The sequence below is a fragment of the Mauremys mutica genome, chromosome 6 (genome assembly GCF_020497125.1).
Source record: "Mauremys mutica isolate MM-2020 ecotype Southern chromosome 6, ASM2049712v1, whole genome shotgun sequence".
Classification (NCBI taxonomy): Eukaryota; Metazoa; Chordata; order Testudines; family Geoemydidae; genus Mauremys; species Mauremys mutica.
Genome location: NC_059077.1, coordinates 72,305,016 through 72,330,606, shown reverse-complemented (window position 1 = coordinate 72,330,606; position 25,591 = coordinate 72,305,016). Strand labels below are relative to the sequence as shown.

Here is a 25,591-nt window from a genome sequence, read left to right as displayed (position 1 = left end):
TTTCAGTGCCCTTAAACTTATTTGTTTCTCACCACAGGTTGGCTGGTTGCCCTTCAGCCAGGCTCTACCCTTTGATCAGTACTTCATTCGCTTGATGTGATGTCTGTAGATGTAGGTGAAAGAGAGAAGAGGAGCATGGCAAACGTCTCTCCCTTTTATCATGTCCTTTCTTCCCTGTTGGCTTTGCCCCCTGTCCCCTCCAGAGTCAGGTGAGCATTACCTCATCGCAGTCCCAAACTGACCAAAGAAAAGGGGGGTGACTCACTCGAGAGTCCAACAGATCCTTTGTTGTTGCCTAGGCCAGTGTCCTTTGTTCCTGTGAGGCTGGGCTGGGTTTATCCCATACATGTCCTGATGAGGTGTGAACTGTCCCTCTGCTTCTGGAGAGTTTTAGCCTGGGCTTGCTTTAAGCCACGAGGACACATTTTCAGCCTCATAACTATATACATGAAATTACAACCTATAACATTACTATAACATTACCATAACAACAATGCTCAGTACATCATGAGCATTCCGAAGACACCCGACATGACAAACTTTGCATTAGATACCACACAATCATATTATAAGGGTGAACATGGGGATGCTGGGTGTTCCCCCGAGGTACAGAATGTGGGTGGGTAAGATTCTGTGGCCTGCATTGTGCAGGAGGTCAGACTAGATGACCATAATGGTCCCTTCTGACCTTAAGTCTATGAATCTATGTTTTCCACCACTTCCCTAGGAATCAAATGGTGCCTATTCTCAGGGAAAAGTTTTAGGGCTATTTCTAAACAAAACTGGAAGATTCTGCTAAGTCAGAGTAGTAGCCAGAGTTTCACAGCCTCCCATTAATACATAAATAAGACTTTAAAAACTATTTCTACAAGATGTTCTCACCTCCACTCTCCTGAGAATGAGCCCTGTCTCTAGCACACATGTGATGATGCACTATACTCTGCTGAGGCATCAGATCAACTCACATGAGGCAGCTCTTAGAGAAACAACAGATAAATGGAGTTAGTGAATCCAAGAGCTTTTGAAAAGAAAAGGCTCTAAACCATTTAAAACACAAGTGTAACTAAATAGCACCTTACAAGAGACATCATAGCCCTAATCTTAAAAAGAGTATCATCAAATGTACAGTCAGGGAGTTGGGGGGCGGGGGAGAGAAGAGAGAAGAACAGTAGAATGGTGGGGGGGGAGGGGTTGTCAATGGATAGCACAGTAATAGCTTTCCAAAAGCAGCCCACAGTTTCAAGATGTGCTACCTGAAGAAGTGGCAGTAGTGCTTTGAAAATGTCCAGAAGTGTCCACTACAGTGAACTAAATACGTGTTTCAACATTAAAAATTCACATGTGCTTTTCAACTTAAGAAGGGGGAGTGGGAAAGAATCTGTTATTAAGGAGCTACGAGGAACCAATCATGGGGAAAAGAAAAAGGAACGGGATTTGCTATCCTGCAGAGCAGCCAAAGAAATTAGAAAAGGTTGATCTTTTATTCCTCTATTCATACGACATCACAAACAGAATGCTAAGCCCTCAAATGTGGAAAGGCTTCTGTAGAATAGTTTATCAAGAGAACTGGTAAATGGCACGGCACTTGGGACATTTTAAAACTAAACTGTACAAAGCATTAGAAAATATGCTGCAGTAAAAATTCCTGCCAGGAGCATGTCACAGATGACCTAATGAGCCTGATTTTAATGGTCTGAGGCCCAAAGTCACTGTTAATTTTGTATGACTACTTTTGTGCTCTGAGCATAGTCACTACAATTCCATGCACAGGTCAGCATGCTGAACTCAAACAGGTCACTCGGTCACTTAGGAATGCAAATGGACAATTTTCTCATTAAGTTATGGGAACTGTGCATGCAAAAATAGTCACAGAAATAGGTAGCCTAGGGTCTGGGCACCTATTTTATTAAAATAAAATCCAATTTATTTATGTCTATAGACCCGAAATATCTAACACCATTATTTCAGCAAGAGCTTCCTCATTTACAAATACAGAGTACCACTCTTTATCAAATCATAATCAACTGTAGAATAATGCCCACAATGAGACATAAGATCGGGCACCCTGTTATCTCTTTTGTTTCCTAATTAAGGTGGAGTGGGCTGATGTGGTGGCACACAGCATTTAATTTTATTCAAATAATATATATAAAATGTATAGTCAGTCAAATCCACACTGTCTTTTCAGCTGCCTGACTGGAAGTCTGTCTCTCATGATGCAACTCCATCAGTTCCTGAATGTCTAGATACCAATCAGAGCAATGAGAAAGGCAAGATCCAGGGTTGCAGGTCAAATGTCAAGTGAACTATTAGTCTTGAAATGGATAAGAGCAAAGGACTCAAAGGAAACCAAGGCAATTAATTCAAGAGGCAAGAAGATTAAACTCAATTGCTATTTAAAATAAATACTCACATAGGAGAATAAAATGGAATAAGGCCGTCAGTTACAGGGCCGGCTCCAGACCCCAGCGTGCCAAGCGCGCGCTTGGGGCGGCATTTTGCCGGCAGGGCAGCAGGCGGCTCCGGCGGACCTTCCGCAGTCCTGCCTGTGGGAGGTCCACCAGAGCCGCGGGACCAGCGGACCTCCCGCAGGCATGACTGCGGAGGGTGCGCTGGTACCGCGGCTCCGGCGGACCTCCCGCAGGCATGACTGCGGAAGGTTTGCTGGTCCCACGGCTCGGGTGGACCTCCCGCAGGCATACCTGCGGATGCTCCACCAGAGCCGCGGGACTAGCGCACCCTCCGCAGGCACGTCTGCAAGAGGTCCCCCAGAGCCGCGGGACCGGCAGCGCACCCCCTGCGGCATGCCGCCGTGCTTGGGGCGGCCAAATTCCTAGAGCTGCCCCTGGTCAGTTATGCTAAACAATTGAAAAAGTGCTCAACTAGTGGCAGATATGAAAAGACAAAGTTATTCCTGGGTAATTCAGTTTGTAGGCATCTCTCCTCTTTCCTCCCACTCTGCAGAAGAATCCAGACAAAGAGTTATGATACCAAGGACTGGGAAGAAAGGAAGCAAAGAACAGTGGATCAAAGAAGAGTGTCAGAGTTCATTCAGCCCACTTGGAAGCAGGCAGCTAGGATCAAGTTCATGTGGTAGGAGGAATAAGGAGTCCCACAATTAGAGTCATTACCCTTACAGAGAGCAGGGCATGTGCAGTTAGCGCAAGGTCCCCTAGATGATGGTTTATGAAGATTTTTTTTGTACTGACAACCTGCATAATCTGTGTAAGATCACACTGGTGCTTAGTCACATTTTTTCTCAGTTGGATATGACTGTTCCTGAAGTTGGCCTTATTCTTCTCTTCTAATCACACTGAGGGGTTGCTGGAGAGAAACCAGCTGGATTCAAAAAGCTGAGAGCTATGCTGCAAGTGTCTAGGAGAGAAGGCAAACAATGCTGAATGGCTCAGAGTGGAGTCTGTCCTTATATATCCTCTGCCTCTCACTGTTCTTTGCCTCCTTGCTTCCTGGGACATGGTGTCCTAGTACTGATTGTCTGGAACCTTCCATAGGATGGGTGAAGAAAAAGGATGATGATGATGTAGTGGTTGCTAGTTGATAAAATTACTAAATGTTTCTATTTTTATAAAACTACTGTAACACTTCTACTTTACTGAGACAAAATAAAAACAAGGCAAAGGAAGAAAGAGCAACCTTCTCCAGCCACAATAAGCTCATGATTGCTGTAATCAAAAGCTTTTGATTTCATGAAAACTTTTCTATCAGATTTGGAGAAATGGGAATGAAAAGCTTTTGTGGTTTCTTTACACTTCCTGAGTGCTAAGAGACCTGAGTCCTGTCAACCCCAGGGAACAAGACTCTCCTTGTGTGATGCCATGCAGCTGTAGTCAGTTTAAGTGCTCGAATGAAAACCCCTTGGGATCATTAGTAGGGAGCTAGCAGCAGGGTATTTTTTAGTGAGGTTTCCTGCTGTGGTTCTGTGGTGTTTAGACGCTGCTTGTGATTATTAGAACTGGGAGCACTGGCTGTTGGGAGTCTGAAAGGACAGGAAACAGGAAGGAGGGGGGAGGAGTTGAGGAGGCCGAGTGTGAGTTACAGAGGGTGCAGCAGCAGCTTGGTACAGAGGTTTCCACTGTAAAAATAAAGTCCTGTTGAAGTTGTTAGTACCTTGCCTGGTTGATACAACATTTTGGCGACGAGAATGGATCTTCTCCCTCTGAACTCACCTGCACCCTTTCTGCAAAGCCCAGGTGAGCCTCCAATTGCTTTTACTGTCTGGATCCTTATGTTTGAGACTTATCTGCTTGCAATCAGTGCTACAGAGATTTCTGAAGTAAGAAAGCGTGCTCTGCTAATCCACTGCCTTGGAGCAGAAGGGCAGCGTATATTTTACACTTTTCCCTTTGCAGATGATAAATATGAGACTGCACTCACTGCATTAAAGAACTTTTTTGTGCCAAAAGTGAATGTAGTAGCTAATCACTACAGATTTTGCCAGCATGAGCAGAAACCAGGGGAGACTATAATGCAGTATATTGCTTCCTTGAGGAGTCTGATTGTAACTTGTGACTTTGGGAATATGGCAGATGAGATGATTAGAGACCAGCTCATTGAGAAAACAACCATGCTTCGTGTAAGAGAACGCTTACTTCTAGAACCACAACTTACACTAGAAAAAGCAATAACCATTGCTACTCAGATTGAGCCAGCTACAGCTAAAGCCAAAATAATAAGCAGGGATACAGTCCAGGCTGCGACTCCTTTGCAGAAAAGTTCACTATCACTGCAGACAAACTATTGCAAGAGGAAAACTAATGAAAAGCCACTGAATCAGCAAATTCAAAATACAGTAAAAGCATGCTTTCACTGTGGATCCCCACATCTTCCAAGCTACACAGGATGTCCAGCAAAGTAGCTCAGTGCAATCATTGCAAAAAGATTGGGCATTCTGCTAAAGTATGTCGCAGTAGCCAGTTCAATCAACAAGTGCATGCAGTTACATTACCAGATGTTACTGTGCTGAGCGTGGACAAAACCACTACTGCACATATTCCAGAACAGATAAAGTGCACTGTAAACATTTCTGCCATACCCTCAGGTAAATCACACCCTATTCAGCTAATGTTGGACACTGGCTCAGCAGTATCTATACTACCTGATTCCATCTATTTTCATTACTTTAAAGATGTGCCTCGTACTGAACCCAAACTTCAGTTGGTGTGCTATTTGAAAAAACGTATTCCAGTACATGGCTGCCTGCCAGCAATAGTTACTTTTGGTGATTGCTGTGTAACTGCAGAGTTCTACATTGTCCACAAAGGCATTCCTATCCTTGGCAGAGATTTATTGGCTGCTTTAAATCTCAAGGTAGTTAATGGACAAATTGATCTTCCTTAGCAAAGCACCCTTGCAGCACACACACACCAGTTTTAGCTGGGACCCAACACCAGGTTGAGGAGAAACTCGGCTGTGCTTATGGGTTTCTGCATAAAGTTAAAATGCGGAATAATGTGATGCCTGTACGACAGAAATTACGGCCAGGGATGGACTCTCAAACGGAGTCTCATAAAATCCTGTGTCACTTGCCAAATGCATGACAAGACAGCAGTGACATGTACCCCTCCATTACAGCCTGTTCCTCTTCCTGAATCTGCATGGGAAAAAGTGGCGATTGACATTGTAGGATCCTTTGATACTGCTCCAATTGACTGTCGTTATGCCATCACTTTACTAGACTATTTCAGTAAATGTCCTGAGGTAGCGTTTACATCGCAAATCTCTTCTGCTACAGTAATTAAGTTCCTCTCTTCAGTTTTTAGCAGGGAAGGCAACCCCAAAGAACTAGTTTCCGATAATGGTAGTCAATTTACTTCCCTGGAGTCTGAAACTTTTCTAGCAGAGAGGAACATTTTACACAGAAGGTCATCCCTATATTACCCTCAAGCCAATGGGGAAATCGAATGGTTTAACAGAAGTTTGAAAGAGAGTTTGCAAACAGCTAAACTGGAAGGGCGATTGTGGATACCCTTCACTATTCATTTCTTGCAAGCATACCGGGCTACACAACATGCCACAACGCAAAGATCACCCACAGAGTTACTGCATGGGAAACAGATGAATACTAAACTGAACGTTGCTGGATTGTTAAAGGCACGACCTGAAGCCCAAAACAAGGATGATGTGAGAAAAACAGTTGAACAGAACCAAGCAAAGTCTAAGGCTTTCACAGACAAGCAGCGGGGTGTTAAGGAACCATACTTTGAGTGTGGTTCCTTCATTAGAATACAAAAACCTGGAATCTTACACAAAGGGGACCATAAATTCACAGCTACTCTTAAAATCATAGAGAAGAAGGGACTTTACACCTGTCGACTTTCTGATGGGCGGGTATGGAATGCTTCTTATCTTGCACCTGCCTATGCACCAAGAGGAGATTATGCCAACACCCAGTCTGCATTGGATGACTTCACCATAGAATCAACACAACAAGACACTGCACTGGAACCGGGGCTTGAGAGACGGCCTGTCAGACCCAGACGATCACCTGCCTGGACTAGAGACTATGGTTATGTAGAGTCTACAGTGTTTTCAGTGTAATATTTCTGCCAACAGTATAATGTCTTGTTTCCTATTTGTTCCTGGGGGAAAGTTTCTTAAGAGAGGAGGGAATGTGGTGTTTAGATGCTGCTTGTGATTATTAGAACTGGGAGCACTGGCTGTTTGGAGTCTGAAAGGACAGGAAACAGGAAGGAGGGAGGAGGAGTTGAGGAGGCTGAGTGCGAGTTACAGAGCATGCAGCAGCAGCTTGGTACAGAGGTTTCCACTGTAAAAATAAAGTCCTGTTGGAATTGTTTGTTCCTTGCCTGGTTGATACAACAGGTTCACCCGGGGTGAAAGTAATATTAAATTCTTACTGGTATGGGGTGGGCTCCGGGCCCCCAGAAGGGGCGGGGCCTGGGGTGGAAGGGGTGGGGCTGGGAGGTCAGCTTCCCCCAGCCAGCCCATCCGCACTGCCTGGCCCGTGCCACCTGGCAAGCCGTCAGCAATTTAAAAGGCCCCGGGGCTTCGGCTGCTGCTACGGTATCGGCGGCAACGGCCTGGAGCCCCATGCCCTTTTAGATTGCCTCTGACAGAGGGGGGCGAAACGGGGGGGCAGCACTTTAACGTCAGCTGGGTATGGACCAGTACTGGCTTCTTACCGGTACACTCTACTGGCCCCCTTTCAGGCCCGCCTTTTTCCCTGGCTTTTCCTAGCTGCAAGTGGATAAAAAAGAAACTTGAGTGTGGTTGGATAAGGATTGAGAGGAATCTTACAAAGGCGTTTTTAAGGGACCATAAGAGAGGCTATTGAGGTTGAGGAGCTTGAGAAGGTTTTCTAGCTTTTTAAGATTATACGTAATATACTTTGGGTTTTTTTTTTAAAGTAACACATTCAGAGTATGAGAAATACAATAAAAAATGCATTAATTAAAATATAGCAGGAGAGCTCTTTCTTATGGGTTACAACTTAGGACCAAACTCTACCCTCCTTTTTGTAAAAACACGTGAAGGTTTCTTAGTTTGATTGCTTTGTTTTTCTGACATATGCATGTAGACCTTAACAGTCTGTTTTTTGGTATTGTTAATCTGAAGACATGCATTGTTAGAATTGACTGTAGACAGGATTTCCAAAGAGAGATAAAAACAGTCATGGCTTTTACCCCGTTTGACTTTATGGGGACTTCCTTCATGAAATTGTTTGCCTACAATATACACTGTTCTGGATTTTCAAAACAGGAATGATTAGCCATTTCTATCTCTGTACCAGCAAATGAGCATCTTTCTAACTTCAAATACTATCACTGGACGTTTGCCTGGAAACCAGGGACATCAATAATAAAATATGATTCTGAATGTTGTTATTCAACAGAGAACTGTGAACAATAAATCAAATATAATTTTTGATAACAAGGAAATTATATGGAAAATCTTGTCACCAATACTGTGACAAGAAATGCTGGGTTCCAGTAATTGCAATAGAACATTGATAAATTATCATCTAGTATTTCATATTGGTGCACATATCCCTCTCTACACACTCTTGTTCTTGTTGTAAATGCTATTCTCTGACTCTTGTTGATGGATTTTCTTCATTTCACAGAGATTGCAGAACCATGCAAAAACAATAGATATACCATATACAATAACAAGAGCTTGTGGTGAGTAACCTGGCCACAGATACCACATTAATCATTACCTGATAAGCCGATCATTAACAGAACACTTATCAATAAAATCAAATAAAGTGATCATTGTGCACGTACATTAACACCAATATTGTAACTCCAAAAAAAATAAAAATTAAAAACCAGTGTGATGTAAGAGGAAAGGACAGTGATCTTGGAGTCAAGAAACACTGCTTGCATACCCGGCTCAGTAATTGATCTGCTGTGTGTCCTTCGACAAATCAGTTCATTGTTCTGTGCCTGTTTCCCTCCAACCCTTCAATTGTCTATCTGGATTGTAAACTCTTCAGGACAGGGATTGTTGCTTATTATGTGTCTGTACAGTGCCTAGCCCTATAGCGCCCTATCTCAGTTGAGGCCTATGTGTGCTACTAGAATACAAATAAAACACAAAACAGAGTGCAGACTCATCATTAACACCTGAGAATCACAGGAATATATTATGCTTATTTCTTAACCAGATCCAAAGAATCAGTTTAGGGAGGGCGAGGTTTCTTTTGTTTCGTTTTTTAAACTTCAAATGGCCTCTGTATATTCCCACTTGTCAAACTGGCACCTCCTGGCTGTATAATCTTCCAGGGCATAGTGTTTGTTTGAGGCGTCCCCTTGCAGAGGGTTCCAGGATATGAAAGGGGGAGTGGCCCCAACCACCCTCACTTCCATCTAATCGACAAAGGTGCAAATGAGCTCGGACCACACACAGCATCCTCAATGCTTTCTTCAGTGATTTTTCCTTTCCTATTGTCTTTTCAGGACTGTCACTTGGTGATGTGTTCAGTGTCCGTTATACAAGTCATTAATGTCTTTACAATGGTCTGGATTGTATGAGTCTGGTGCCAAGGTTTCACACCACTGACTGATGTACCACTTGCTTGAAGAGATCCAAAAATAAAAGGTAATAAAAGGTAATAATTGGAGATATACCAATCTCCTAGAACTGGAAGGGACCTCAAAAGGTCATCGAGTCCAGCCCCCTGCCTTCACTAGCAGGACCAATTTTTGCCCCAGATCCCTAAGAGGCCTCCTCAAGGATTGAACTCACAACCCTGGCCAATGTTCAAACCACTGAGCTATCCCTCCCCCCAAAAATCAGTAAAGTAAAAACTATTTCCCCATGCTATGTTTTCCCCTATTGTCACTCACACCTTCTTGTCAACTGTTGGAAATGGACCATCCTGATTATCACAACAAAAGTTTTTTTTCCTCCTGCTGATAATAGCCCACCTTAATTGATTAGTCTCGTTATAGTTGGTATGGCAACACCCATTTTTCATGTTCTCTGTGTAAATATATCTTCCTACTGTATTTTCCACTGCATGCATCCGATGAAGTGGATTTTAGCCCACGAAAGCTTATGCCCAAATAAATTTGTTACTCTCTAAAGTGCCCCAAGTACTCCTTGTTCTTTTTGCTGATACAGACTAACACGGCTATCACTCTGAAACCTGTCTTTTGCCTTGATGGCTGAGCCAAAAGAAAGTGGATTCATTCTCAGCAATGCACTTGGATTTACACACTGCTTTAAGTGGAAAACCAACCCAACCTTAGGCATACGGAGCTCAGATGCCTCTATAAATAAAGACACTAGGCCATTCTATTTCAGCTACATTGCTGGCATTTTAAAAGCATATTTATTTAAATTATATCAATCTCTTTACACACAATACTTGACTATTAACAGCCCAAGGCAGAGCAAGAACTTCTACATGATGCTTGCCCATTCCTTCACTGTCACACTAAATGGCCTCATTCATGACAGACATATGCAATAAGTTAAAGCTAAGCCACCCACATTTATAGACCTTATGGCCTTATTTCTCAGATATCCTCAATAGCTAGGGATTTTTCTGACTAGGGTGTCAAATATTATCCTTTATCTTTTATTACAGGGAGTGCATATGTACATGTGTGTGCACACACCTGTGTCTGTTTCTTTAGAAACTGTCCTACTTTGCACTTCTAAAACACCAAATATAGGTACACACTTATTGAAAATGGTTTTTAAAACTTAAATCTGCTCAATTATATTGTTACATTCTGTACCTTAGGGGAGCACCCTGTAACCCCCCAACCCCATATTCCTCATCTGTATATAATTGTAATATTACATATAAACCATGCCTTGTAAGGTATCAGGGGAAAGGTTATGATCTGCTGAAAGTCATTTCTCTATCCATATACGTACATCATCAATACATATGAAGTTATGTGAATGTGTTGTACAGTTGTCACTAAAACATGCTGTAAGTTGGGGAATCAGCCAGATATTAGCTTCCCAGAGACAACAGCAAGGAAAGTAACCAATGCCCAGGAGCCGTGCAATTGCCATTGTCCAGCAAGGGAGCTACAATTCAATGACTCACCTGCATGAGGCCAAACCAGGAGAATTGCTCAACTTTGCCTGGAGACTCAGCAATGCTCCCAGACATGCCTGGACTTGCATTTTCCAAGCACATGGGACTGAGGGTATAAAAGAGAATACAGAGGCCATGTACTAGCCTTTTCTCCTGCCCCACCGACACTAAGCAACTAAGACGCTGAAAAGAAGACAAGGCTTCAACAGAGGATATTGGCCCAGTTTAAGGAACAAACCTGTATATTAACCTGCAATATCCAGTGGGGTGAGAAAAACTGCTTAATCTAGTTGCTGCCCAGTCTAATAGGGTTGAGAGTTCAGACGGTGTGCCTATATTTTATTTCTTATATATTTATTTGGTAACTAACTGACTTTTTGCCTATCACTTAAACTACTTTTTATAGTCAATAATTTTGTTAAATTGTTTCTCTTTACCAGTGAGTTTATATAAAGTATGGGGCAAATCTCCTCAGGTTTGACAAGGCTGGTGAATGTCTACTTTCCATTGTTGAAGTGGTGAACAAATTAATAAATTTGCATTGCCCATCTTGAGCAGTGCAAGACAGTGTATATTCCTGAGGTACAGTGCTGGGAGGATTTGGCTCTGGTGCCTTTCTCTGGGTGATTCATGAGTGGCTCTGGGAGCATTCATGCAATCTAGCTGGGTGTGGGGCTCCACAGGCTGTTGAGCTGAGTGATCACAGCACCTGGTGGGGCTTGCTGCTAATCACTAGCAAGGCATTGTGAGAGACAGCCCAGGCTGGAGGAAGTTAAGCTGGCACAGCGGTCCCACAGTCCCAGGCTGTACCCCGGGGGGATCCCATCACATACATATTTCTCAGTATTTATTTATTTTGTAAGATGTCGTCCTTTCCCCCACATCTGAAATTGTACGTTCCCACTTTTGGATGTTGTATTTCTATAAAAGAATGATAAGATTTATTTAGTAACAATGACAACAGAAGGAATACATTAAAAGCCAGGGATCAGATTCAGTTCTAGTTTCCACTGGAATATAATAAGAGAGTATGCAAAGCTGAAAGTCTGAGGAAATAAGGCGAGCTGAGGCAGCAGAGAGCTGCTGCAAAATTCCTCTTCACAGGGGACAAGCCTAGCCAAAAAGGTGTCCCATACTGGCTGGAAAAAAGGCATGGCCAGGGCTTATGCTGACTCTATGGGTACGTCTACACTATGGGACTATTCCGAATTTACATAAACCGGTTTTGTAAAACAGATTGTATAAAATCGAGTGCGCGCGGCCACACTAAGCACATTAAATACGTGGTGTGCGTCCATGGTCCCAGGCTAGCGTCGATTTCTGGAGCGTTGCACTGTGGGTAGCTATTCCGCAGCTATCCCATAGTTCCCGGAGTCTCCCTCGCCCCTTGGAATTCCGGGTTGAGATCCCAGTGCCTGATGGGGCAAAAAACATTGCCGCGGGTGGTTCTGGGTAAATGTCGTCAGTCACTCCTTCCTCCGGGAAAGCAACAGCAGACAATCATTTCGCGCCCTTTTTCCCTGGATTTCCCTGGCAGACGCCATAGCATGGCAACCGTGCAGCCTGTTTTGCCGTTTGTCACTGTCACCGTATGTGTACTAGATGCCGCTGACAGAGGCGATTCAGCAGCGCTACACAGCAGCATTCACTTGCTTTTGCATGATAGCAGAGATGGTTACCAGCCATTCTGTACCGTCTACCTTGCCATTGTAAACTGGCAATGATGACAGTTACCAGTCCTTCTGTGCTGTACCCTCTGCTGCTGTCATAGGTGCCCCTGGCTGAGATCGGCCGGGGGCGCAAAAGCCAAAATTGGGAATGACTCCCTGAGTCAATCCCTCCGTTATGGTATCAAAAAATAGAATCAGTCCTGCCTAGAATATGGGGCAAGTGTACTAGAGATCCAGTGTATCAGAGAACCAGAGAGCACAGCCGCTCTGTGTCAGATCCCCCAGGAATGATGAGCTGCATGCCATTCACAGGGGGTGCCCGTGCAACAACTCCACCTGTTGATTCCCTCCTCCCCCAGCCTTCCTGGGCACCATTGCAGTGTCCCCCCACTTGTGTGATGAAGTAATAAAGAATGCAGGAATAAGAAACAGTGACTTGTTAGTGAGATAAAATAAGGGGAAGAAGGCAGCCTCCAGCTGCTATGGTAGTCCAGACAGGACATTAAGCAGTGTGGGGGACAGGAGCCCAGCATCCTGCTATGATAGTCCAGGCAGTTCAGAATCTTTTCTTTACACATGAAGGGTGGGGGCTGATGGAGCTCAGCCCCCTGTTGCTATGATGAAGACGGTTACCAGACCGTCTACTTATGGGCTGATGATGAGGACAGATACCAGTCCTTCTGTACTATACAATCTGCCACAAGGCTGATGATGAGGATGGGAGTGCAGTCCTACTGCACTGCACCCTCTGCCACAAGGCTGATGATGACAATGGATATCAGCCATATTGCACCATCAGCCACCAAGGAGGGGGGGAGAGAATACAGCAGCTCGCTACTGCAGAATCACGTCTATCAGCAGCATTCAGTAGACATAGGGTGACATTTAAAAGAGTCAAGAGAGGATTTTTTTCCCTTTTACTTCTGGGGGTGGGGGTGGGGTAAATTGATGAGCCCTGAACCACCGCGGACAATGTGTTTGACACTACAGGCATTTGGAGCTCAGCCAAGAATGCAAATGCTTTTCGGGGACTGCAGGAACTGTGGGATAGCTTGAGTCCGTCCCCGCTCCCTCCCTCCATGAGCGTCCATTTGATTCTTTGGCTTTCCGTTACGCTTATCACGCAGCAGTGCGCTGAGTCCCTGCTATGGCGTCTGTCTGGAGATTTTTTAAAAATGCTTTGGCATTTCGTCTTCTGTATCGGAGCTCGGATAGAACAGATTTGCCTGCCCTTACAGCGATCACATCCATACGGTCCATGCTGGAGTTCTTTTTGGATTTTGATTTCGGACTGCATCGCCACCCGTGCTGATCGGAGCTCCACGCTGGGCAAACAGGAAATATTCAAAAGTTTGCGGGGCTTTTCCTGTCTACCTGGCCACTGCATCCGAGTTCTGATTGCTGTCCAGAGCGGTCAGTGGTGCACTGTGGGATACCACCCGGAGGCCAATACCGTCGATTTGCGGCCACACTAACCCTAATCCGATATGGCAATTCCGATATTAGCGCTACTCCTCTCGTTAGGGAGGAGTACAGAAATCGATTTAAAGAGCCCTTTATATCGATATAAAGGGCCTCTTAGTGTGGACGGGTGTGGTGTTAAATCGGTTTAATGCTCCTAAAACCGGTTTAAACGTGTAGTGTAGACCAGGCCTCAGGATCTCTTCAGCAGCCTACACTACTATTGCTCCTAGGAGTTCCCCATTAGCAAGTAAAACCCAGAGGTGGACACCGACTTGCCTTCCCCAGAGGTGAATATCCTCTGGGCTGTAGGGAGATACAATTTCAATCTCCTGGAACAGGTCGGGCCACAAATGCATTAAATGCAACTGATTTAATTGCATTTAGTAAGTTATAACTGAAAAATCTCCCATGTCATACTTAAAAACCATTCAGCTAATATTTTGCTCTTGCCCAGACACTATGGAATAAAATTATGAGAGGTGAATAATTTTTTCAATTTCCCCTGTGATATGTCTGCAATGACAGCACATTCACAGAAGGCACCTCATTCTATAAATACTCCAAAGTAATAAAATTCAGCTGCAGTGAAAGCGCAGCTTTATATTACTTTTGCTTTACCTGCTGTAAAGCTAATTCATGTAAATTAAGTAAAATCTCAAGGGAATGAAAACGTTCTGTATTGGCAGAGAAAGGATAGTACTTGCTTTTATTTTTTCCACAATTCTTATTGGTTGCCCGAGGCTGAGGTAGCTTTCCAACACAGACTATTCTACCTTTCTTCATACTGACTTTTTTTTTTAATGGAAAAAGTAGAGAAAGAGGTGTTTGATTTAAAGAATAGTACAAGTTGTTAAATATTTAAAGTACCAGATTTTCAAAAGTGTATATGTTTTTCATCTTCTGCTTTCAAAAGAGATTTGCCAAGTTACTAGTAACATTTTCCTTTTACTTTTTCTGAAAAGTATTATAAATGGCTACAAAATGCTTGAGCCTGAACAGAATGGAAGAACCTGTCCTGGACACCAGGTCCCCTATCTTTGCCATATCCTGAACATGATGCCTCACATTGTGCCAAATGTCTCATTGTGTTTGGTACTTCAAGGCACAAAGCAGCAGGAGAACCACGAATGCAACTCTCTCACTATACAGCGGTCAATGGGAGATTCACCTGCCCCAAACTCATGCCTCTCCATTCTATGGACATAGGGTTCTCAACCAGGGTACATGTACCCTTGGGGGTACATCAACTCATCTAGATATTTGCCTAGTTTTACAACAGGCTACATAAAAAGCACTAGCAAAGTTAGTACAAAATTTCATACAGACAAATATTTGTTTATACTGCTCTATACACTATACACTGAAATGTAAGTACAATATTATATTCAAATTTATTTATTTTATAATTAGATGGTAAACATGAGAAAGTAAGCAATTTTTCAATAATAGTGTGCTGTGCCAATTTTGTATTTTTATGTCTGATTTTGTAAGCGAGTACTTTTTAAGTAAGGTGAAACTTAGGGTACGCACGACAAAGCAGTCTCCAAAAGGGGTCAATAGTCAGAAAAGTTTTAGATCCGCTGATATAGAGAACGCCCATGTTGCTGTGTCATGCAAGGGCAGCAGACACCTTCCCCCTGCCACGGGGTCTTCTGTGACACACAGAATGCATTTTGCCTCTTCTACAGCTGAACACGGCAATTATTTAATCTGTTTTTTATGCTGTTGCTACGGTAGCAAAGCTGATGAGCTGTATCTTATATTCAGTGATTATGAGACGTTAGTAAATACTGCTGCTGTGGGATAATGTCACTTGCATTCTGAAAGAGTCTTTTGTGAATATAACAGCAGTAATTGGAAGTTCTGGCTTACAGATTTGATAGCTAGTGTTTCTAAGGTTAGAAAGCCTTTGGCTACCACTCCATTTTAGGCATAATTCAGCCGTAACATTGTGCTTCAAAGTGAAACTTGGAACTGCTATGTAATTTCTATTAACTTTTTTATTGCAGCTACTATTAATTAAATATTCTCAAGTAGTTTAAAAAGGGACACTGTCAAGTTTAACAGGCCCCAAAATTCGACCTCCCACCCCAGTTCTCCAAATTTACTCTCAATTTATGCCCTTACTAATGAAGATACTATCAGCCCTCCAAAAAAATTACACATACCCTAAAACAAAATACACTTAAGGCTCTGAATTCCCTGCACTCCCAGACTTTCCACATGAAGTGAGCACTTGTAAATTCCAAGGCATTGTGTTTGGAGCACACTCCCTACTAGCTCATTCAGAGAACTGTTACTGGTGAGGGAAGAAATATTTGGAAAATAAAACAGTTTGGCTGGAGGCAGGTTGGTCTGACTTGTGGCTTTTCAGTTCTGACACTGGGTCCCCTGAGCCTCAAATCTGACTGACCTTAACAAAGTGTTATAATCTTAAAAGACCTGAGCCCCGCACATGCTAACTGCAAATATCCTCCATCGTAACAAAAGGCGCACACAGAATCTGCCACTATCAAAAACTACTATGCCTTGTTTCCCACCTTTGGGGCACTACAGGGGTAAGCAAACCCAGGGTATTAACCTGGACTAGGTAAGCCTCACCCAGGAAAAACCTCTTGATAAATATCTGTTTTCTAAAACGATGCTATTGCTCATTCTTCATAGCAGACTAAAAATACCTACTGCACCTCATCAATAACCACGAGTTTTATTTACTAGAGTGGGCAAAACAGTGTGTCAGCTCCCTTATGAATTCTGCTGCAAGAGGTAGCTAGCAAGTACTATTCCCTAAACAGTGCTGATGTAGTTGATGATGCTCTTGCACACAAAGTAGTAAGCAAGAAGCCTTAAAAATGTCAGTTGCACCAGTAAGAGCTCTCTGAATGAGCCATTAGGGTGTGTGATCCAATTTACTAGTCAAAAATAGGAAACAATAGTAAGGAGGACATTTTCTATTCACTTTGAATATTCTAAGATAATAGCATAATATAGAGTAATAAAAAAAGAAAGTAGCTGAAAACATCTTACACAAGTCCACTGCTTTTGGATGTTGTTACACAATGTGTACAAAGAATATACTATGTAGACAGACATTTTCTAAATATATGCTTATGTAATGTATATATGATTCATAGTAAATCTCTGTATTTACAGGAGATTTTTTTTAACCTTATTTTGTAATCTTGAACAACAATGGAAATCAAGTTCCAGAAATGCTATCTCATGAAAAATAAGATCAACCCCAAATATTAAGGTATTATTTAGGATTTTGGCCATATAACTTCCAGTAAAGCCAACAGAACTGTACAATTAAACCTGCTAAATAACTTTAAAGTAGGTTCAATTTTGGTCTTAAACCCTACCATAATCCTTTCATTGTTTTGCTTGAGAACAGAAACATTTTAGGTGCTTATGCTATATCTTTACTTTTCATTGCTGCCAGTCAAAAAACAAAAAGTTGGAAAAGAAAATGGGAAGATGGGAAAAAGCTGGAGCATTTACCGTCTTTCCCCCAATTCAAGCACTAGTTCCTTTCAAGATCTTTAAATCTTTCCTTTGGGTATTTTTGGAAACTATGGATTATAGATTGTGGATCTGGAGGTTGAAGGATAATTTAGGTGGAGTGTAGTGATATGATTAGGTAAAGCGGCTTTAGTTCTGAAAAGTCTACTGAAAAAATTGAAATTTTAAAAAAGTAATGAAACAAAGATTTGCACTAAAAATGTAGAAGTCATAATTAGAGTTCTAAAGATGGAAAGGGTGCTTAGAAATATGGATCAGAGCAGAGAAAGGAAAAGACAATATGATATTTTCAAGAGTCACAAATTGAATTTGAGTAGTTTCTGAATTATTCTCCACTACTTTCTTGGGGATGTAAACATATTCCATATTTGAGAAGGAAAAATGAATCCGTTCAAGCCAGCCCGGCAAATTTCCTAAAAAGTCCTGTAATTCAATATTAATATCCCTGAAATACTACATTTAAAATATACTATCCTTGAACTGATGAGATGAAGGGTTAACAAATAAATATACAGATTTACTATAACTCTACTACTAGCTTCAGAATTGAAATGTCACACAGGAGCAAATTTTTTTCGGCTTGAAATCTTCAAGATTTATTGGGTTTTCATCTCAATGAATAGTTAAATGATACTGGCATTTTCCGTGGCTCTCCTGAAACTGGAATAATTTATTATCCATCATTTTCTAGAGAGATGATGGTGGGGAACTCTTTACAGCTATGTGGACTGCATAGTCACAGTTCTAGGAGCATCAATCTATACCACTTCTACATCCCTGTTACACAGGAGGGAAAAATGTTCCCCATGAAATTTTTAGAAGGCGGCTTTATTAGAGGAAAATAAAAAATCAGAACTGAAAAACATTAGTGACCTTGATGGCTGCTTGCTTTAACCTCATCAAGAATTCAAATCTGTTAAAAATAATGATCCTTCATAGAGTCACATATGGTATATCCTAGTACCATTCCAAATTATGAATTAGTTACATGCTCTGTAAATCAACCTTTGAGAGGAAATTATACATCTTCTATGTAAATGTCAGACATTAAATGTGGATTTTTCCTAGGCATTTTTAAGCCCAAATTAGGAAGAATGTAATTTCCTGACCCTACTGTAAATGAAATAATCCCTATAGATAATCCTGATTAGTAAATAATTCAAGTACTTAATTTAACTATGAAATCCCTTTACACCTTGTATGGCTGAAGAAATCTTGAGCTATAACTCATTTTAAAATACTGCACCAAATGTTTACTTTAAAGTCTATGTATTCTATCGTTTTCTTCAACTTTAGGATATGCATGATGTGATGACAGCATCACTGTTACACCTAGTATGACTTTCCAGCAATGGCTTTATGAAAAAAAATACAGAACTGAAGATATGTTGTATGACTGATGTTTTGATTATTAGCATTGTGGTTTGTAATATTATCAACATGAAATGCTATATGATCTCAATATAATTGAAGTCTTTGTAAAAGGGATGGAACGGATAACCTCAAATTGTGAAAACTTTGCTCAAATCCAGTAACTGAATTAATTAGCAGTTTATTTACACTGTATTGATCATAAGATATTACGTGTGGTGTTGAACATTACTTAAAACATCATGGGAAGGAGGAGGCTGACCTTTTCACATATTTCCTGCTATCCTAGGTTGCCTGCAGCATTGCTTTCCCTGCTTCATCATGTGAGGAGGTAGGAGTAGGTTATGGAGCTTCTGTTAAAAAAAAAAAAATCAGAAACCTTTTAAAAAGAATTTACTGATTTCAGATTTTCCAAAATATATTAACTGGAAGCTAGGCTGAAGGCCTTAAAAAGGTAGTGTATCTGGCAGTTTGTTCTCTGAAATGTTTTACTATTTGGCCTGAGGTCAGCTGTCAGTTTCTGAAATTAAAGGCATGAACTTCTTGTCAAATAATAATCAGTAAATGTAATTTCACCTGATGATTGCATGTTGCTATATAAAGCTTTTTAAAAAACCATGGGGAAAAAAATAGAATGTAATATAAAGTTAGACCCTTTACTATTTGCATATATCTTATTTATCTAAAATTAGAAAAAATTCTTTTTAATAGCAAGATCACAATACCTTGGTAAATCAGGCAGTTACAAGAGAAACCTAAGGGGAAGGGAGAAGGCTGTAAGCTCAAAGAGCCATATAGAGAGTCAGAGATAGCAGTCTCTTATGTATCCTCTCAATTTTATTGTATTTCTTGTGTATATTCAATGTTTTTAAGATTTATTTTTCTGAATGTTCTGGTTAAAATGGTCCATTTTTGTATTCTAAATTGACAAAGAGTACCAGTGCACCGTTTCTGGGCAGATTATTCATCATTGACTGATTATTTTATATCTGACTGAAATTAGTACTATAGTGCTGGATTATTCAGTATATAGCTTTTATAAATATCTGGCCTAACAGCAATCTCCAGAAGTGAACAGATTCTTTATATGGGAATCCATAAGACAGCACAGAGGCAAGAAATTCTTCCAAAAATCAAGTTTCCTAATAATAGAAAGCCTCTTTATAACACTCATTACATTAAACATGGATAATATACTGGGGGAAAGGACACAGAGAGAGCAACGTTAAAATAATGTTGTCCCTATATATTGAGGTATCAGTGCATAGTGGCTGTAAAATAACTCAGCCATGTCAAATATTAGCAGACTGAAACTTGGTACCACATACACGCAGTCTCATGGTCAAATTCAGGACCCTGGAACAAAGCCCAAGAAAGCTGACCTTGTACAAGTGATCACTGTGGAGCGTGATAAACTGCATCCTCCCTTCCATACAGCCTACCCAGCTTTACACACCATGGGTAAAGATGAACCTGTGACCTGTAATAGCAGTTAATACCACTGCATGTTCACGCGTGCATGCAACACACGTGTACACATGCAGGGCTGACACAGGGCCAAAACCCTTCCTCAATCTTCAATCACCCATTCTGTCCAGCCATGGAAACAACTTCCATGAATCGCTGCTCAGTGGTGCACTGGAGTTGCAGCCTCTCCCTATGTGAGTTCTCTCGAGCCTGCATCCACTGCATATACAGCCTTTTTGGGGAACAAGCGTTAAGAATTATATTCTGCCACTGGACACACATGTGGTTCCTTCTCATTTCCAACAGTGATGCTTGAGCAAACAATTTAAGTTATTAAGTGCAAGTTAAGAAAAGGTGTCAATGTACAATGGTCACCAGAAGCATCTTTAAAATTTGTTTGCAATTAATAAACATGGTTTGTGAAGTGCTGCATAAATTAAACAGCAAAAGCTGCAGTAACAGTAATTTGGCAAAACATATAAGAACATAAGAAAGGCCGTACCGGGTCAGACCAAAGGTCCATCTAGCCCAGTATCTGTCTACCGACAGTGGCCAATGCCAGGTGCCCCAGAGGGAGTGAACCTAACAGGCAATGATCAAGTGATCTCTCTCCTGCCATCCATCTCCATCCTCTGACGAACAGAGGCTAGGGACACCATTCTTTACCCATCCTGGCTAATAGCCATTTATGGATTTAGCCACCATGAATTTATCCAGTTCCCTTTTAAACACTGTTATAGTCCTAGCCTTCACAACCTCTTCAGGTAAGGAGTTCCACAAGTTGACTGTGCGCTGCGTGAAGAAGAACTTCCTTTTATTTGTTTTAAACCTGCTGCCTATTAATTTCATTTGGTGACCCCTAGTTCTTGTATTATGGGAATAAGTAAATAACTTTTCCTTATCCACTTTCTCAACATCACTCATGATTTTATATACCTCTATCATATCCTCCCTTAGTCTCCTCTTTTCCAAGCTGAAGAGTCCTAGCCTCTTTAATCTTTCCTCGTATGGGACCTGCTCCAAACCCCTAATCATTTTAGTTGCCCTTTTCTGAACCTTTTCTAGTGCTAGAATATCTTAAATATAAAGATAAAGATGTGTCTAATAGTGAACATGATCACTTGATATCTATACACTGTCAGACAAGTGAAACAAAAATTTAACAAAGCTATGATAAAAGTTTAATCTACACTATAAAGATTACAGCATGTAGGGACCTTGTTTCAACATGATAGCCCCCTGGAATGGTTAAAACATGGTTCATTCTTGTAGCATACACAGGCCAAATTGTGTTTTAATGGCATCGCTGAATTGAGCTACAGAGTTCAACTTCGCATGGTTGAAGAGAACATGATTACAATGCAGGTTTATCGTGCCTACAAAGCAAGACTGGACCATGCTTTAACTGTGTTGGGGGAGTATTGTGCTATAACTAGGTCCCACCCCAGTCATTTTCTATAGACAGTCAATCTCAAAATACTTTAGCAGTAATTGCCACATACTGTATCAAAAAACAGAGGAAATATGCTGGATATACACTGCACATAGGAAGTCCCTTTCATTATTTATTTCTCTCCCCCCTCTAAATTTGGAGGAAGTTATTTCAAGTCCATCTAAGATGCATCTCTGGAGTGTTAAAGTATTTAGCATTTAGGTGTTAGTCACAAGTCTGATCACTCGTTAACTAACTGACGCAGATAAATTAATGCTCACAGGTGGGAAGAGGGTTTTGTGGTCAGGGCTGCCCAGAGGATTCAGGAGGCCTGAGGCAAAGCAATTTTGGGGGTCCCTTCCATAAAAAAAAATTGCAATACTATAAAATACTATATTCTCAGGGGGGCCCCTGCAGGGCCTGGGGCAAATTGCCCCACTCCCCCCCCCCCCACTGGGCGGCCCTGTTTGTGGTGAGCCTTTCCTGCCATGAGTTTCTGGCTCTGCTTCCCAGTCCTGTGCTGACAATATTTTAACAAGGTGCTCCCACAAAATTTCTCCCCTTAATCTATGATAAACTCTAATTTCAAAAAGACCAAGTACATGCAGAGAAAAAGTATGAGAGTACAGGGAATCTACTTTTCCCCCTTGTACAAATATGCTTTCTCTTAATCATAACCAAGGTAATGGGCACCACCATAGTTAGACTAGAACCTGGTGTAAACCAGCAAAGCTCCTTGGTTCAGTGAGTATACTGAAAGTGTAGTACATTATGCAAGATACATTTTAAAGCAGTAGATTCACAAAAAGACCTTGAAGGGATGTGAGAATTTCCTTTCCGTGGTAATCTTTAGAAACATCTTTTGATGTTTACTACAATCTTCTTCATTACAAAAAAAAAACAAAAAAACCCACCAACCTTCGGAAGTACTTTGGTGATCAACAGAGACAATTAATCTCTGGAAAGGACTATTTAGCAGTATCCCAAAAGGATGCGAACTCTGACAGAGGCAGATAAATCATTTCAACCTTCTTCTCCACTGTGTGGCTGAATTTTAATAAAGAGTTTCCAGAAACCCAAGATCACCTCTTGTATATCAGTGCTACATCTTTTAGTATATCAGAAGCTGGATATCAGACTTTTACTCGCATTACTATTATGTTTCATTTGGCTGTGGTCCAGCAGAGAGGTATAACATAGCCTCCAGGCATAGTTAACTGATCTGCATCTCAGTGCCTTAATTTATCTCACAGCCCTTTGTATGGAAACTCCATGTATTTGTTTTGAATTAAAGAGGAAAGCACACTGTCTTGGAATCTGGTTATAGATCAGGTATTTTAAAAGCTTCAAGGAGTTTTATTTTGTTATGATCCCAAACTGTTATTTTCTCAGAATGATTACATTGGCTCAGCACAGAATCATAGAATATCAGTGTTGGAAGGGACCTCAGGAAGTCATCTAGTCCAACCCCCTGCTCAAAGCAGGACCAATCCCCAACTAAATCATCCCAGTCAGGGCTTTGTCAAGCCTGAGCTTAAAAACATCTAAGGAAACAGATTCCACCACCTTCCTAGGTAACCTATTCCACTGGAGCATGAGCTTTCGTGGGTGAATACCCACTTCGTCGGATGCATGTAGTGGAAATTTCCAGGGGCAGGTATATATAAGCAAGCAAGAAGCAGGCTGGAGATAACGAGGTTAGTTCAATCAGGGAGGATGAGGCCCTCTTCTAGCAGCTGAGGTGTGAAAACCAAGAGAGGAGAAACTGGTTTTGTAGTTGGCAAGCTATTCACAGACTTTGTTTAATCCTGAGCTGATGGTGTCAAATTTGCAGATGAACTGAAGCTCAGCAGTTTCTCTCTGAAGTCTGGTCCTGAAGTTTTTTTGCTGCAGGATGGCCACCTTAAGATCTGCTATTGTGTGGCCAGGGAGGTTGAAGTGTTCTCCTACAGATTTTTGTATATTGCCATTCCTAATATCTGATTTGTGTCCATTTATCCTTTTCCGTAGAGACTGTCCAGTTTGGCCAATGTATATAGCAGAGAGGCTGGCAATGCTCCTACTTATACAGCCCAAAATGCCATTAGCCTTCTTGGCAACAAGGACACATGTTGACTTGTATCCAGCTTTTTTTTTCTCGTCCAGTGTAACCCCTAAGTCCTTTTCTGCAGAACTGCTGCCTAGCCATTCAGTCCCTAGTCTGTAACTGTGCATGGGATTCTTCCATCCTAAGAGCAGGACTTGGCACTTGTCCTTGTTGAACCACATCAGATTTCTTTTGGCCCAATCCTCTAATTTGTCTAGGTCCCTCCGTATCCTATCTCTACCTTCCAGCATCTCTACCACTCCTCCCAGTTTAGTGTCATCTGCAAATTTGCTCAGGGTGCAATCTAGGCCATCCGCCAGATCATTAATGAAGATATTGAACAAAACCGGCCCCAGGACCAACCCTTGAGGCACTCCGCTTGATATCGACTGCCAACTAGACATGGAGCCATTGATCACTACCCGTTGAGCCCAACGATCTAGCCAGCTTTCTATCCACCTTATAGTCCATTCATCCAGCCCATATTTCTTTAACTTGCTGGAAAGAATACTGTGGTAGACTGTATCAAAAGCTTTGCTAAAGTCAAGAAATAACACATCCACTGCTTTCCCCTCATCCACAGATCCAGTTATCTCATCATAGAAGGCAATTAGGTTAGTCAGGCATGAAACCATGGTGAACCCTTGGTGAATCCATGCTGACTGTTCCTGATCACTTTCCTCTCCTCTAAGTGCTTCAAAATTGATTCCTTGAGAATCTGCTCCAGGATTTTTCCAGGGACTGAGGTGAGGCTGACTGGCCTGTAGTTCCCCGGATCCTCCTCCTTCCCTTTTTTAAAGATGGGCACTACAGAATTTAAGATCACTGTGTCTGCCACAGATTCTAATAGCTCTGAACATAAGAGGTGGAATTTTATGAGCAGAACAATTGTCTGGGAACATAAAGACATTGTCCAGGTTGTGCCTTTTTCCTGTGTGTTTGCCCTAATTCTGCCCTTACAAAAGTTCTTTAGTGAGGTACAGTCATCTCTGAATACATTACTGCATTCTCAAGGGGCCTGACAAAGTAAGCTTTCTCACAGCTGATTGAAGCTGTAGTCTTAGACAGAATATAACATTCATTTCAACATGAAAAAAAAAATGAAGTTGCAGAAATGATTGATTTGATTATTTACTTATTGTTAGAAGTCAATTTTACAGACTATTTGCATCCTGTCTGCATAGGTCTAAGTACAAAAGCAACAAACTCCTAAGTCTTCCTTTTCCTTAAAAAGAATCCAGAAAGCTATTATACAAATTACTACTTTACTGACCTCAGCTATGCTATTTCAACATATTAATGAATGACTAAATCAATGACCAGGTTAAATAAACTTAGCCCTGGCCTCATTAGACCCTTACGCGTGAATAAGTGACACAAAGGGAAATGTTTTTACTTTTAAATTACTCATATGTACTCGACCTTCAATTCAGTTTAATGTAGATTTTAGCTGGAAATACACACGGTGACTAGACTAGACTGACTAGGAGGGCTAGGTGAATTTTTGGGGCTGAAACTTTCTTCACAAAAAATACAGATTGGGCAACACCAAAATATTTTGTAAATTTGTGTTGGTTTCATTCAGTTCTTGTTGTCGAAAAAAGTTACAACATTTTCAATATTAAACTTTCCAATTTTTCAGTTAGAAGTGACTTCTCATTTAGAAATGTCCTTTTTTAATACAAATTTTAAATTATTAAAAAAACCAAAAACTAAATTAAGCATTTCATTTTGGGTCAAACAAAAGATTTCTCCCCAAGTTTTTAGAATAGTTAATCTAGCAAAACATCCATTATTTGCACTGTTCTACTGCCTACTCACTTCCAGTTGCCAAGAGACTAAATATCTACAGTGTATTCACGGAATTGTATGTTATAAGACTCCCCAATACAGCAGGAACAGGATTGTTGATAGTTAGCTACAAAGCCTTCATTTGGGAGTTTCCTGCCTGGATCAGAAAACCACAAACAGAAAGTTGGCAAATTTGATGTTTGGGAAATCCTGGAAGGGATGCGTGGGCAATAAACAACACATTATTC

General features: G+C 41.4%; 1 protein-coding gene across 4 annotated transcripts in view; it reads right to left on the bottom strand.

Moving 5' to 3' along the window:
- The window catches only part of PRR16 (proline rich 16), a 228,399-nt gene that overhangs the window by 123,343 nt on the left and 79,465 nt on the right, over positions 1 to 25,591 (bottom strand). For 2 of the 4 annotated variants that reach the window (XR_006580128.1, XR_006580127.1), the window contains exon 2: positions 18,830 to 18,920. The exons of the other annotated variants lie outside the window; for them this stretch is intronic. The gene's annotated coding sequence lies outside the window, so the exon portion shown is untranslated. The remainder of the gene's footprint in view (positions 1 to 18,829; positions 18,921 to 25,591) is intronic. 4 annotated transcript variants of the gene reach the window in all.